The 14,014-nt window shown below is 30.4% G+C and overlaps 1 protein-coding gene across 5 annotated transcripts in view; it reads left to right on the top strand.

Moving 5' to 3' along the window:
- Positions 1–14,014, top strand: part of LOC123271298 (probable JmjC domain-containing histone demethylation protein 2C) — a 193,680-nt gene that overhangs the window by 172,785 nt on the left and 6,881 nt on the right. The gene's annotated exons all lie outside the window — the stretch shown is intronic.

Here is a 14,014-nt window from a genome sequence, read left to right on the forward strand (position 1 = left end):
AAATTAATATTTAAGTTTAAATAAAATTAACGGCACGAAAATTACACCAGACAGTTAGTAATTAATATCATAAATAATAATTATATATACATATAAATAAAGTAATTTAATTAATATGATTAATTAGAAACATTATTTAAATGTTGCTGACAATGCCGAAAAAAAGTAAATATATTAAATAATACTATTAGAGAAATAAGTGTTCTGTGTAAATGCGCGCGTTATATATATATAGTAATAAATTTGTACATGTAATTATTATAATGTATTACAATTGTGATGTGTGGATGTAGGTTAAAAAGATTAAGAAAAAAATTAAAAAAAAGTGCGTGGCTGTACAGAAGAGTTTTGTGTAAAAGTTGCTGATTTAATGAATGTTGAGTATATTCGTGTAATGAGTGATAATTGGGGCTGGAGTAGTGGCGATTTGGAATATTAAATTTATGATAAATAAGGATTTAAACTATAAAAAAAAAAAAAAAAAAAAAAAAAATAATAATAATTAAATAAAAATGTACAGAATGATTTTTAATGGAAAATTTGGTGGGATGAAAAATTGAAAAAAAATTGAATTTTTAAAATTGGTGACTATTAATGAGAAAATCACTTTGTGAATCCATAGCCCAGTGTCCTGTACCACCGGCCACTCCTCCCAGTCAAGGCAGTTGTAAACCGCTGGCCGGTGGGTATGAGTATAATTTTTTGTACTGTGTAAATGTAAGAACATACGTTTGAATAAGAAAAATGTTTATATTATAAATTGTCTTATTTATTTCTTCTTTACTTATAGTTATAAATTAATATTTAAAAGATAGAAACAATTACAAGTAAAAAATAAAAAAAATGCATGCCAAGTATACTCTTTGAAATTTATATTTAAATCTTTAAAATATCTTACCGTATTCGTAGTTATTTATTAATACACAGAATCGTCAATTCATAATATTGAAAAACTTTTTATTTTAAATTTTTGTTATTTTTTCTTCAAATTAATTTATTTCTTCCTTGAAAAAATTTTTTATCTACACATTCCATGAAAATTAATTTAGCAGATATTTGATAATTTTAAGAATTTTTTTAACAAATAAATTATGGCAAAAAAAATGACAGAAATTAAAAAAAATTAAAAATTAATTTTTCAAATTAGTATATTACAACCCTAGGCCAGAAAGTTGGATTTCCTGGCGTATGGGATATGATCACATACGTCAGGGCATCCAACATTCTGGTCGTGGGTTGTATACTATTTTTCTTGCTCTCCACCCGAAAGTACGTAACTCCGTGGAAGGGATTTTGCACAACCGAGGCGAAGCCGAGTACGTTCCAAATTTTTTTTTTAATTTTTAAATTCACAACTAAATTTTTTTAATTTCCGAAAATCATATACAATCATATCGGTTACTTGGATTTTTTAATTTTTTTATTTTATATCTTTTTATAAAGAAAAAAAATTTTTTTTTTTCTTAATAGTATTATGAACGTGGACTTGGCGCGATTTTTTTTACAGTGAAACTGTTTTTGTTCGGATTTTAGTATTTTTTGTAATTATGATAAAAATTTACAATTGGTACCAACTTAAATCTCGCGTTGGCTGCATTTTTTATAGCAAACTATCCCCTTGAAGCTACAGTTGTTATGCTTCCATCTAGTGGATGTTTTTATTTATTGAAAACTTTACTTACTGTAGTTCTTTCGTCCGGGACCCGGGAGTATTAAAATACTCGGTTTCAGCGCGGGAAAGGAATCATTTTAAATAAAAGAATTCTATTTAGACGTTATTTAATTTTGATCAAAATTATTTAGTTGGTTTCAATTTATTATTCAAGTTGACAAAATATTAAAAAGCTTCAAAATATAAAATTGAGGTTTACAATGACGTGATCTTAGCAATCTAAAATCTCGGTGAGAAGTGTCGTTACATAGTTTTTCCGAAGAGCTTCAAACTCCGTTCTTCTCCCACCATACCTCCCATACATATATCCGCTCTTGTACATATATAAGTACACATATTTTTACTACATATAAATGATTTTCACACACTAATATATAATATTTTCTATTATATTCACATATATTTATTTATAAATTATATATATTGCAGTGCATTAATATTCGTATTTTGCAAATTAGATTAAGCTTATTACTATTTCTATCAATCTATAATCTATTAAAACTATGAAATAGTTTAATTGTTAATGTAAGAGATAAATATCATTTAATAATATTATTTTATAAGGTTGGCAATAGCCTAATCGGCTCGGTACCTGCATTTCGAAAGAGTGGGACCAGGGTTCGATTCCGGCGCGCACCAATATTTTTCAATGATTATAAACTAAGAATATGTGCGTTTCATTGCCAGCCTCTGTACCGGTCGGGTTTTCTGTGGTTTTCCCGTATAGTTATGGAGGTAAAATGTCATTATAGAAGTACCTCCATACTATTTAAGACCGTAATGCAAATGCAGGTACTGATTATAACGCGTAAGCCGGCCACAGTCGCTGCACATGTGTGTCGGGCATGAAAGAAAAAAATCCCGACATGCAGGGGGTGGGGACAAAAAAAGTGGTTGAGAGTTATAATGACGGGGTTGAGAGATTATACTGCGGAGAAAAAAGTGGAGAGACAATAATTCCCCACCCTCCCTTGTAAAACACTCTACAGTGATACAAGTAAAACCATCCTCAAAATATTATTTTATACAATCTTATTCTTTTAACATTAATTAATAATTATTTATAAGTTGGATACAGGATATAAATTTTTAATTTAATTTTTATATTTGTTACGTTATTATTTAGCCGTTGAAACAAGGGATCATAGAATTTTTCTCACACGTGTCTTTTATGGCTTTTCTTCAGAATCTCAAGTACCTAAGGTTTCTCAGAACTCAACTACAATGTCCCTTTGTACTCGATAATAGCTTATATTTATTTGAAACAAAATATACTCTATATAATAAATATTCTACGATACAGAACCTAAACTTTCTAATTTGGATAGTGTTCACTATTTAAATTATGAATTAATAAAATAATTTAATATAATCTAAATTACATTTAAATTTGCACTGGCTGGTAGCGTCACCTTCTGGATGCATCTAGAGGCATTACACAGTTTATGTAAAAATAATTCCAGCGCACCCTGACGGCTGTAGATGCAAGCTGTGAAATGTATTTTTTTAACTGTAGTTTCCCATCTATTGGAGGATTACCATGCATTCTCGAATTACTTAGTCTGTGGCATGGCACTTTTTACATCGAAAAAAAGTCAGGATCGAAATTTTTGAGCTTGCTATAGTTTGTGCTGATAAAATGTGTTATGTCCTAGCTCTAGTGGCCGCGCGTGAATTTATTTTATTGAGTCTAGATTACCGACGTGGTCGTAATCCGCCCGGGAATATTGAAATACTCAACTTTGAATTAGCAGGAATGAATAAATATTAATATATTAATATATGACTGGGTTTTTAACATTCAAAATAACGGCGAAGAAAATTATTAGTTTAAATTGATTTAAATATATTGTTGGATAAAAACTTTACACAAAATTAAATTATCGGACCATTACAGTATTTAATAAGATGTAAGATCAGTCTGAGGGCTGAGGGTATTCTGATCTTCCGAGTTTGGTCTCGAGTCCGAAGTGAAGTAGAAGGGATGGTGGGGCAGCTTCCCCTACTGCACTAGAGTCCCACAGTTGAGAATGATGATGACCTCGATTGGCTGCTCCCCTCTCAGGTAGACTTCAGCTCGAAGCGTTGGCCACGTGCTCGCTTTTTCCGACCATGCTGGATACCTGAGTCTGGCAGGAGAATTTTCCAACTCCCTAATGACTGGGAACTTTTTTAGAGACCTGGCGGCCAGACAAGTTGTCCTCAAATAAGGGTCAATAATCCGCCCAGACTGTCTTTCATAAATACTTAAAATGTAAAATATAGTACTTAAGGTATAATTTGTAATAAGTCTAATAAACCTTTATAGGTTTCTGAATTTCTGGCGCTATAACTTGTCATAATTTATTCTCGCGTGTGGCGCCTACAGCGACCAGGTAAACCGTGATATAACATCACAAATGAAATAATTTCAAGTATATTAATTGTTATAATTGAATATAATTAATTAATATCAGTAAAATAAAGTATAAATTACTGTTATAATATGAAATTTAGGAACAAGAAGTACCGTAGAATTAAATAAAATTTTGCAACATCGAAATACCGTTCTGCTTACAGTAAACACACTCGGTAGTCTGGCGCTCCATTTACAACGGATTTGAACGGAACTTGGCGCCAAATTTTACCGAATCTGTGGATATGGATATTTAAGTTTATGATAATTTTAGATCAGCGACTAAATGTTACTACAGATATTGGTGCTGTAGAAAGTTGGAGCCAGTCAAGTTGGTGCGTCGTTGTGTATTTCAATTTTTAAGGTGGCTATCAGGGTAAAAAATAGTATATTACACACCTGTGGCAAGAAAATGAGAAATGTCTCAGATCACATATATGTCGACCTCGGCTTCGCCTCGGGCAACATATATGTGTTCTGAGACATTTCTCATTTTCTTGCCACAGGTGTGTAATATACTATTTTTGCCCTCTGGGCGGAAAGTGGCAACTTTGGTCTCACTGCGCTAAACAAAGTTGCCGCTTTCCTCCTTCCTCGGACAAAAAAATATTATACAGCACTTGGGAAGTAAAAAAGAAAACCTCAGATCACATGTTTGTTGACCTCGGCTTCGCCTCGGCCAACAATTACATGTGATCTGAGGCTTTTCTTATTTTCCTTCCCAAGGGGTGTAATATACTATTTCTAGTCAAGTCGATAACACAGTTCACCCTGATAGCCAGCGCTTTCTCAGTAAGTGTTGACTTCCAGCAGTTACGGTTAATTTATACATCAAGTTGGCGGTAATTCTTCACTCAACAACAGTTGTAAGCAAATTGACGGAAATCTACGGCCGCAACTTGAATACAAGTTAACAATATCAAACTTGTAGTTAAATTTCCTTTCAACTTTACTACAATTTGACGGAAATACTTGTACAGCAAGTTTTGACGTCTATTTGCAGAGTAAGTTACAAGGTCAGAACTAAGAGCTCTTAATGAACTCATAAGTTTGGAGTCAATTTTCTGACATCTAACTGAGTCCCTTTTTTGGACTTCTTTTTGAGTTGCGTATAATGAGCTTATAGACATTATAAACAAAAACACAAATTTCTTTTTTTGCCCTCCGGGCGGAGTGGCAACTTTCGTCCCGCTGCGCTAAACAAAGTTGCCGCTTTCCGCCTTCGTCGAGCAAAAAAATAGTATACACTCCACGGGAAGTAAATAAGAAAGCCTCAGATCACATGTTTGTCAACCTCGGCTTCGCCTCGGCCGACAATTACATGTGATCTGGACATTTCTTACTTTACTTCCCTAGGTGTGTAATATACTATTTAACATAAAGCTGTCAAAATCTTATTCATTTTTCATTTATTACTTTCCTGATTGAGAAATTAAATTGAAAATGAATAAAAATAATTCGAATTAAATGATTTAAAACAATTTGAATTGATTAATATATAGACATACACTTGGCATAGGTTAACTCATTTCTCTTAATCCAGGTTAATTAAATTTTTCAAAAATTTTAAATTATATTATGAAGTAATAGGCAATAATGTTAAAATCTGGTTCGTAATCAAACTAACTTAGATAAAATAATAAAATTGAATTCTAATCTGAAAAAATTATGTGAACTTTCTACATTTAAGGAGTACTTTGCATGTATCAATTTTAAACATTTTATTCGAATTTAACGATATCTTATAACTATATACTTATTAATTATTGTTGAATTTTTAATATTCATTAATTTATCTATTAGATTTTATATTGTGAAAAGTAAACAAAATTTATATAGACTATTTAAAAAAATATTACAGGTAGACTTTTGAATATTTTTTAGTATATAAATATTCGTAAAAGTTACTTTTTCTCTATCGATACACAGTATCAAATAGAATAAATAATATAGACAATGATCGCAACATTTCATCACTATATAAACTTAGCTTATAACAATAATGAGATGTGTAACGACATATCGTTTGAACAGCGTAGGGGGTTAGGTATCGATCTAGCACGCGCGCGACTCGGGTTCGAATCTTAGTTACGGCAATTGCGATTTTCACTTTCTCGCTTTAACAGCCGAGACCAGTGATTGCAGTTTCAATCGGCTTAGCGAAACGAATGGAAATTTTGAAAAAACGTTTTTAGAGATAATAGATAATTTAATAAACTATTTCACCACAAAGCGGTTTTTTCAAAAATTTCATTCGCTTCGTCAAACCAATCGAAACTGCAATTGCTCTGCTGTTGGGAGTGCGACAGAGATAGTTCCGTTGAACTCCGTGAGAGGAAAGCGAGAAAAAGATGGTCTCGCCTGTTAAACCGACAATATTAGGTCTAACTAAAATAATAAACATTCGAAATCAGCATCGGTGCTTCATGAAACTCTGAATTATTTTTCATAATTTACTTTTATTATTATTATTATTATTATTATTATTATTATTATTATTATTATTATTATTAATATTATTTTTGTTGTGTTCTTATTATTGTTATCATTATAATAGCGTATAGAGATAAAAAATCATTCATTTGTGCGAGTTCAGAAAAAAGTCTACAATAAGCGGCGCATTCGACCTCTTCAGAAGGTCTTAAAGACGTCTTTTAGACGTAGACTCTGACGTCCAAATCAGAAATCTGAGCTCATTCGGAATAACTTAATACGTCATTTTGCTATCTGGGTTGGTGACAAGTTGCGGCAGTAAATCGACGGAAAGTTGCGACCAACTTGGCTATCACCCTGATAGCCATGCAGAATACAAGTTGGCTTTAGACTGGACTCCAAGTTGTGAAAAATCTACGACTCGAAACTAACGACAGTTTCATTAAACATCTTGTAGTGCAGGAGTTTGAGTGAACCTGCACTGAACTTTGAGACAATGTCTGTTAATGCGGCAGAGTACAAAAATTTTACCATTTGCATTCTACGATCGGTAAATTACCGAAAATTGATGATAGTTTGTCGGTATAAGCCTTATAGCCATCAGAGAAATTCAATCTTATGGCCAATTGTTAATAAATTACAACTACAATTATACCCTGATAGCCACCTTACCTATAACTTACTGTCAATCTACGTCCGCAATTTGAAGCAAACTTGACGGAAAGAATTGGCAAAGCGAGCGATTACCTATTAGTTACCTATAACTTACTCTGCAAATAGCCGTCAAAACTTGCTGTACAAGTATTTCCGTCAAATTTTAGTAAAGTTGAAAGGAAATTTAACTACAAGTTTGATATTGTTAACTTGTATTCAAGTTGCGGCCGTAGATTTCCGTCAATTTGCTTACAACTGTTGTTGAGTGAAGAATTACCGCCAACTTGATGTATAAATTAACCCTAACTGCTGGAAGTCAACACTTACTCAGAAAGCGCTGGCTATAGGGGTAATTGTTATTATGATCACTATTATCATTGTTATTTTTACTATTTTTATAATTATTAATAAATTATAAGAAATATATATTAATTCTGAGACCAATGTAATCAATTTTATATATTTGTACAAAATCAAATAAAAAAATTAACAGTAAATTTATTTTTCATATTTATTTTGCGTATAAATATAACTTTGGTGCTATATTTGCCATAGGTGAAAAACTTCTTCGAATAAATGTTTTTTAACGATAGGAAAAAACATCAGGTTAAAAAATTATCTTTTTCAAATTTATCCTTTTCAATTAAAATATAAAAATTTTTATTTAATTTTATTGAGTTACTTATTTATGAGTCATAAGTAATTAATACTTCATCAAATGACTAAGAAAATCGTAGGTTCTTAATTTTATGCATTATCTTTCTTAAAAAATCATATCGAAATAATTGCCTCAAAATTTGTTGTGTTGTAGATTGAACTTTCTGAGTTAAAAACTTGATTGCTAAATATGTCTTCATATTTGTTAGTATTTTAAATGAAAATTGAAGTTTAAAATTTATACAACTTCAGCTAAAAAATTTGTTAAAAAATGTTACAGTCTAACTTGACATTATTTTTTACGCAAATCTCATTACAACTTTTAGCTAACCTTCTGCAAATAAAAACTTGTCAACAGCTTTAGTTCAGATGTCGGCGTAGGTTTATTTGAATTTCCTAACCAACTTCACTACAGATTCAATACAGGATTCTGCAGTGAGTGACTTTAAGTGAACTTTGAAACGACTTGGCTAAAATCCCGCCAGTGCAGGTTATTTTACTCAAAGCGTGGCTATCAGGGCAGGGTAAATATTAAATATGTCGATAATATAGAAATTGTTAGAAAAGTAAAATGAATGAGGTGTGGCGCAGTGTTCTTAATCTAAATTATCGTGAAGCTGATTATTGTGACAGTAACTAATTTATCAGCATTAGTATAACATACATAGAGTGCACCGCAAGTTAAGCACGTTGACCGCCATATTGAGTTGATGTTGACTCTCCATCCAGTTTACTCTCTATCTTGCTATCTCTACCTATACTCAATACATTATCTCGAGGTGTAGGTGTTTACGCGGTACGCTTACGGTAAGACCCGTGTCTTGTATTATTAAAAAAAAAGTAATATTAAAATAAAATAGCGTATCGATTAGCACAGTAGTATCACTAGTGTCAGTATAGTTTACAAAACATTAATAAATAAATAATAATAATAATTATCCCCATAACTATTATAATTATTACTATTATTTATCCTACAATTACAATTACTATTAATATACAATCGCTAAAATAAAACATTGTTTGGTATAATAATCCAAAAATCGTGGTGTGTATTAGCAATGAGTGGTAGCGACGATAAAGAGAGCCAGTGTGAGGAAAGGACAACTGAGTCAAACAACGAGATCATGGGTGACGTCCTTGCTAAAGAAGCTGAAGAGTCTGGTGATGCGGTTGATGCTGGTGATGTTGAAAATAATATTAAAGTTGATGCTGATGCTGATGCTGATGATGATGATGAAAGACAAGTTGACGTAAACCCTCAATTTCAAGTTGACGCTCAACCCAATCAGGACAATGATAATTATCGTGATGAAACAACAGACTCTGAAGACGAATCACATTTCAGAAATTCTTCACCATGTGAAGCTGATGCTGCTCCGGAAATTCCTGTCGCTCAATCCAATCCTGAGTCTACATCTACGGTATTTTATTTTGCTATTTTATTTGGAATTTTTAAGCTCTTTTTTTTTCTGGCTATTTATATATATAGTCGCATTGTGATGCGTTTAATGTTATCCTTGTAAAGGTGACTTTCACCCTGATACAAATACACCTATCTTATATTATACGTGTATATTATATACAACTGCATATCCATGTATTTTATACCTTTATTTTTTGTATGTATTTACAGGACACCCAGACAACCCAAACTACCAATGACATCTGGAATTTATCTAAGTCTCTTGATGATGATGATGATGATGATGATGATGATGATAATGAGGAATTGTCATCGTATTTTGGGCAAACTCAAACTATTAAACATGAAAAAGTTTGTACTTGTGAAGTCTGTGTTGTACAAAGGTTAGAATTGTTATTATTATTATTCAGGGTTCTAGGTATTATTATCAATTTTATTTTTCTATATTTAATCCTGTTGTTATTTAATTATCAGGGCATTTATCCGGGACAAAATAACAAAAGTATGGAAATGGCAGAGTCAAGGATTAAAAATACGTGAATACATACGAGCTGTATTTAATGCCGCTGTTGAGTCTCCTTGTGTGCCTAATATTCGTAAATATGAATGTGATCCTAATCAGTATGCTCAACTTCGAGAAATTGTTTATGAGTATGTTTATTTTATTTATTTACTCACATTTTTCTGTTTTAGGTTTTGAGCAAATATTTTCTATTGTAAATACTATCAATGCTAATTACTATACGATCATTAGTGACTATTCATAATACCTGTTTTTATTTGGTAAATATTTACAAGTAGGGTCAACGATTTTAATTTTCTTTTTTTTGAACGAAATTTCTATTTGATTTTATTGATATATTTTTTTTTTTTTGAAAAATACATAAAAAAATGAACAATTAAAAAAAAAATTAATTATCACAATTTTAACAAATTTTCAAAAAAATTTATTTGTATTCAATTTTTTTTTAATTGTTCGTTTTTTTATGTACTTTTCAAAAAAAAATATGTCAAAAAAAGGTAAATAGAAATTTTATTCAAAAAAATGAGACAAAATTTTTTCCAACTTCCCATATAAAAAAGTTGCGGAATTCCTCCGGAATTACGCAAGGAAATATGAATTCCGAAGGAATTCAGGATGAAATCATAGAAAATAATCATCGATAGAAAATTAATGAAGTAGTAATATAAATTCATAAAACCATGATATTTTGATTTATTAATTATAAACTTCTCAAGGTTTCTCTAGAAAATCCGGAGGAATCCCGGAGAAAAGTTCGCGAAACTCTGCTAGTTTAGCTTCTAGTTTTAATTCCACAAAGATTTTAGAAAAATTCCGCAGAGTTTTCATTAGGATTCCTCCGGAATTTTCCAAGAAATCTTGAAAAATCTGTAATTAATTAATCAACACATAATGATTTCGTGTATACATATTTTTACTTTATTAATTTTCTAATGATGATCATTTTCTATTATTCCATCCTGAATTCATATTTGTGATAAAATGATGATAATCCATCAATTTATCTATTTTTTGTGGCCAAAAATACGTTTGACCCCACTTGTAAATAATTACCTTTTATTTTCATAATAATGAAATTTGCTCAGAGATAAATATTAATGCTTGCGTTAATATTTTTAATTAAATATTTAACTCGAAAATAATTTATGAGTTTGGTATTATTAAATAATGAAATTTTTGGAATTGGAAAATTAAGTATTTTTAACGACATATTACTTAACATACTGTTTATAAAAATTTTTCTGATGAAACATAATACTAAAAATATTTTTCAATCAGAATAAAAAATATTTACAGTTGTAAAAATTTTATCTGCTATTTCAATTTATATTTTATTATAATTTCTTGTTATGAGTGATCTTATTGATAAAATTAAGCTCTCAATGAAAATATTGTAAAAACTTGGCGTCAGCTTGAATTCCGGAAATTTAAAATTTTCTTTACTTATCGCAATCTAATATTATTACTAAGTTTAATCTCTTTTAAACAGAACTTAATCACAACAACACAATTCCAGTTAGATTAAAATGATTTATAATACAGTTCATAATAATTGTTTATAGTAAAATACAATAAGTAATAAATTAAATTATTAAATTTTCAGATTGATAAAATTCCTCTAAAGTAAGAAATAAAACCATTAAGTCAAAGCATGAAAAAATAATAAATCATATTAGGTATAGTTTAATACCTACTTATTATATTGTTACAAGTTCATATGCGCTGAGAAATCTAATTATTTATTAATTTTTTATTAATTATCAATGAAAGTGACATTTGAGTACCATATCATATTTGTTCCTATTAGTACAACAATAGCTACTGATTTTCCAATAAATAACAATTCATGATCATGTATAGTAATTAGTATTTTTCTGTAAGATAAATTTAATTCAAAAGATTCTATTTAATATCATTAATAAATTTAATTTTTCTAGTCTTGTAAAAAGCCATCCACACAAATTTTTCTTGATGCTGGTGATACAGGCACAAGAATTCGTCGTTGAGTTAAAAATCCGTATTATGCGTCCATTGCAGGATGATAACTTAGCGCGTATTGCTGAAGTATTTCTTACAAGTAAGTCATAACGTTCGCTTAAAATTAATATTTTTTTTTGGTAAATATTCACAAGTGGGGTCAACCATTTTAATTTTCATTTTTTTGAATAAAATTTCTATTTGATTTTATTGATATATATATTTTTTTAAACACTTAAAAAAATGAACAATTAAAAAAAAAAATTGATTATCACAATTTTCCAAATTTTCAAAAAAATTTATAAATTTTTTTGAAAATCGTGATATTCAACTTTTTTCTTTTTTAAATTTATCATTTTTTTATGTACTTTTCACAAAAAATATATCAAAAAATGATAAAATAGGAATTTTATCCAAAAACATAAAAGCCAAAAATTTTCCAACTTTTAAAGGCAAAAAAATGATCAAAATCTTTATTTTTTCCTTTCATGACATTTTTTATGATAAATGCGACGTTAAGGTAGTTCGGTCATAAATGCAAAATTTTAAGAAGTTTTTGAAATTCGAAATATGGGTAATAGAATACTTATTACATGTGCAGTTGAAATTTGAAATCAATTTACCATACCAGAAATGAGAGAATTATAATTAAAAATAACATTTTAGCAAAGACAGTATGGGTGGAGATCGAGAAAATCACAAATATTAATGGTTATTGCATTAAAAGGATTTTAAGATCATTTGAAAAAACTGATACCTGTTAGAATAATGTATTTAAAAGAATCAAAAGAAATTTTGAAAATTTTTACCATATAATTTTTTTTATAAATTATTAATAAACTGGCTAGTTAAACAAAAATAACTATTAGTAAAAGCAAATAAGAGATAACTCGTGAGAAAGGCAGTACTAGCGAGTCAAAAAGAAAGAAATAGTACAAACTACATGTCGACGGTCTAATTAGCAATTGGTCTAACTCCTTATTTTTTAGAGGGTGATTTTTTAACATTTTGATACATCAATAGTCCAATTATAAATTATTTGAATGATGCAAACCAAAATATTATAGGTATAACCTCTATTAGATAATAATGATATTAAATGGTTTTTTAAAGTGATATTAAATTTTGAATCAATTGTTTTTTTGTAGAAATGACAGATTCTCTAAAATAAAGTTAGACAATTTGCTAATTAGAACGTCGATGTTTCGAGTGAACTATCTAAAAAAAAGCAGAATAAAAAAAAATTTGAAAATGTTAATTTTTCTCCTGGCCCAAAATGAGGTTGACCCCACTTGTAAATAATCACCTTTTTTTTTTTTTTTTTTTTTTTATTGCATTAACACTCAAACTAATAAATATTCAATATTTCCCAGGACTTTTGAATGGCTACGACATTTTAATAGCAACAGCAGCTCAAGTGACTGATTTAATAAAACCACTAGAAGATAACCACCTCTCAAAATTCACAATAACTTGGGAATTTTTCAACAAAAAACTCTACCAAAATTACATATACTTCTACGAGCCAACAATCAGAAATATCTTACCATCCTTAGTTCGTCAATTGCGTAAACCACGAAAAGGAAAAGGTTACAAAGTGTTATTAGAAAGGTACTTAGGCTTTGTAGACGAGATGATGCGAATCGCAGACCTGTGGCTAGACAAAGAGTTGAATATTGACAAGTACAATGCAGTCCAAACCCGTCGTATAATAGACAAGCGTAAAGCCAGTACACCTTGGACCCTCTACACAATCGAAGAAGCGATAAAAGTAGAAAACGAGCGTACATTAGACGTCCCAGGATTAGGATTGAATCAAACCCCGTTTGATTCTTACTTCATAAAGTTACTCGAGCGACTAGAATCTCCACCAGACACCGAATTAGTCCGTAAGATGCTGGACGCCTGGAGTAAACAAGCCTATCAAACGTTAGCTCTAAGTTCATTAGGAATTTACTGGCACAAAGAACGTGAGATCGCAGGGGACGGTACAACGCCCGATGATCCTGGTTATTATTTCGGGTATCAAGCAGCTGCCTGGTTAGTATTAAGCCGAGCTACTGACACGACATTAGAAGTCGATACCAAGTGCACAGTCTGCGGTGAGCTAGCTTGGGTATCACATTTGGTCGTAGGTGGCCGTACTAAAACCGGTCAGTGTGCTCATCCAACTTTGAAGGCTAATGGAGATATATCGACAGTATCATTATCAGTATCTCTACCCGGTTCCCCTTCTTCGACAGGTTCCGCAGCTGATAGTACTGAAATAGTTAACAC

Source organism: Cotesia glomerata, linkage group LG9 (assembly GCF_020080835.1).
Source record: "Cotesia glomerata isolate CgM1 linkage group LG9, MPM_Cglom_v2.3, whole genome shotgun sequence".
NCBI lineage: Eukaryota > Metazoa > Arthropoda > Insecta > Hymenoptera > Braconidae > Cotesia > Cotesia glomerata.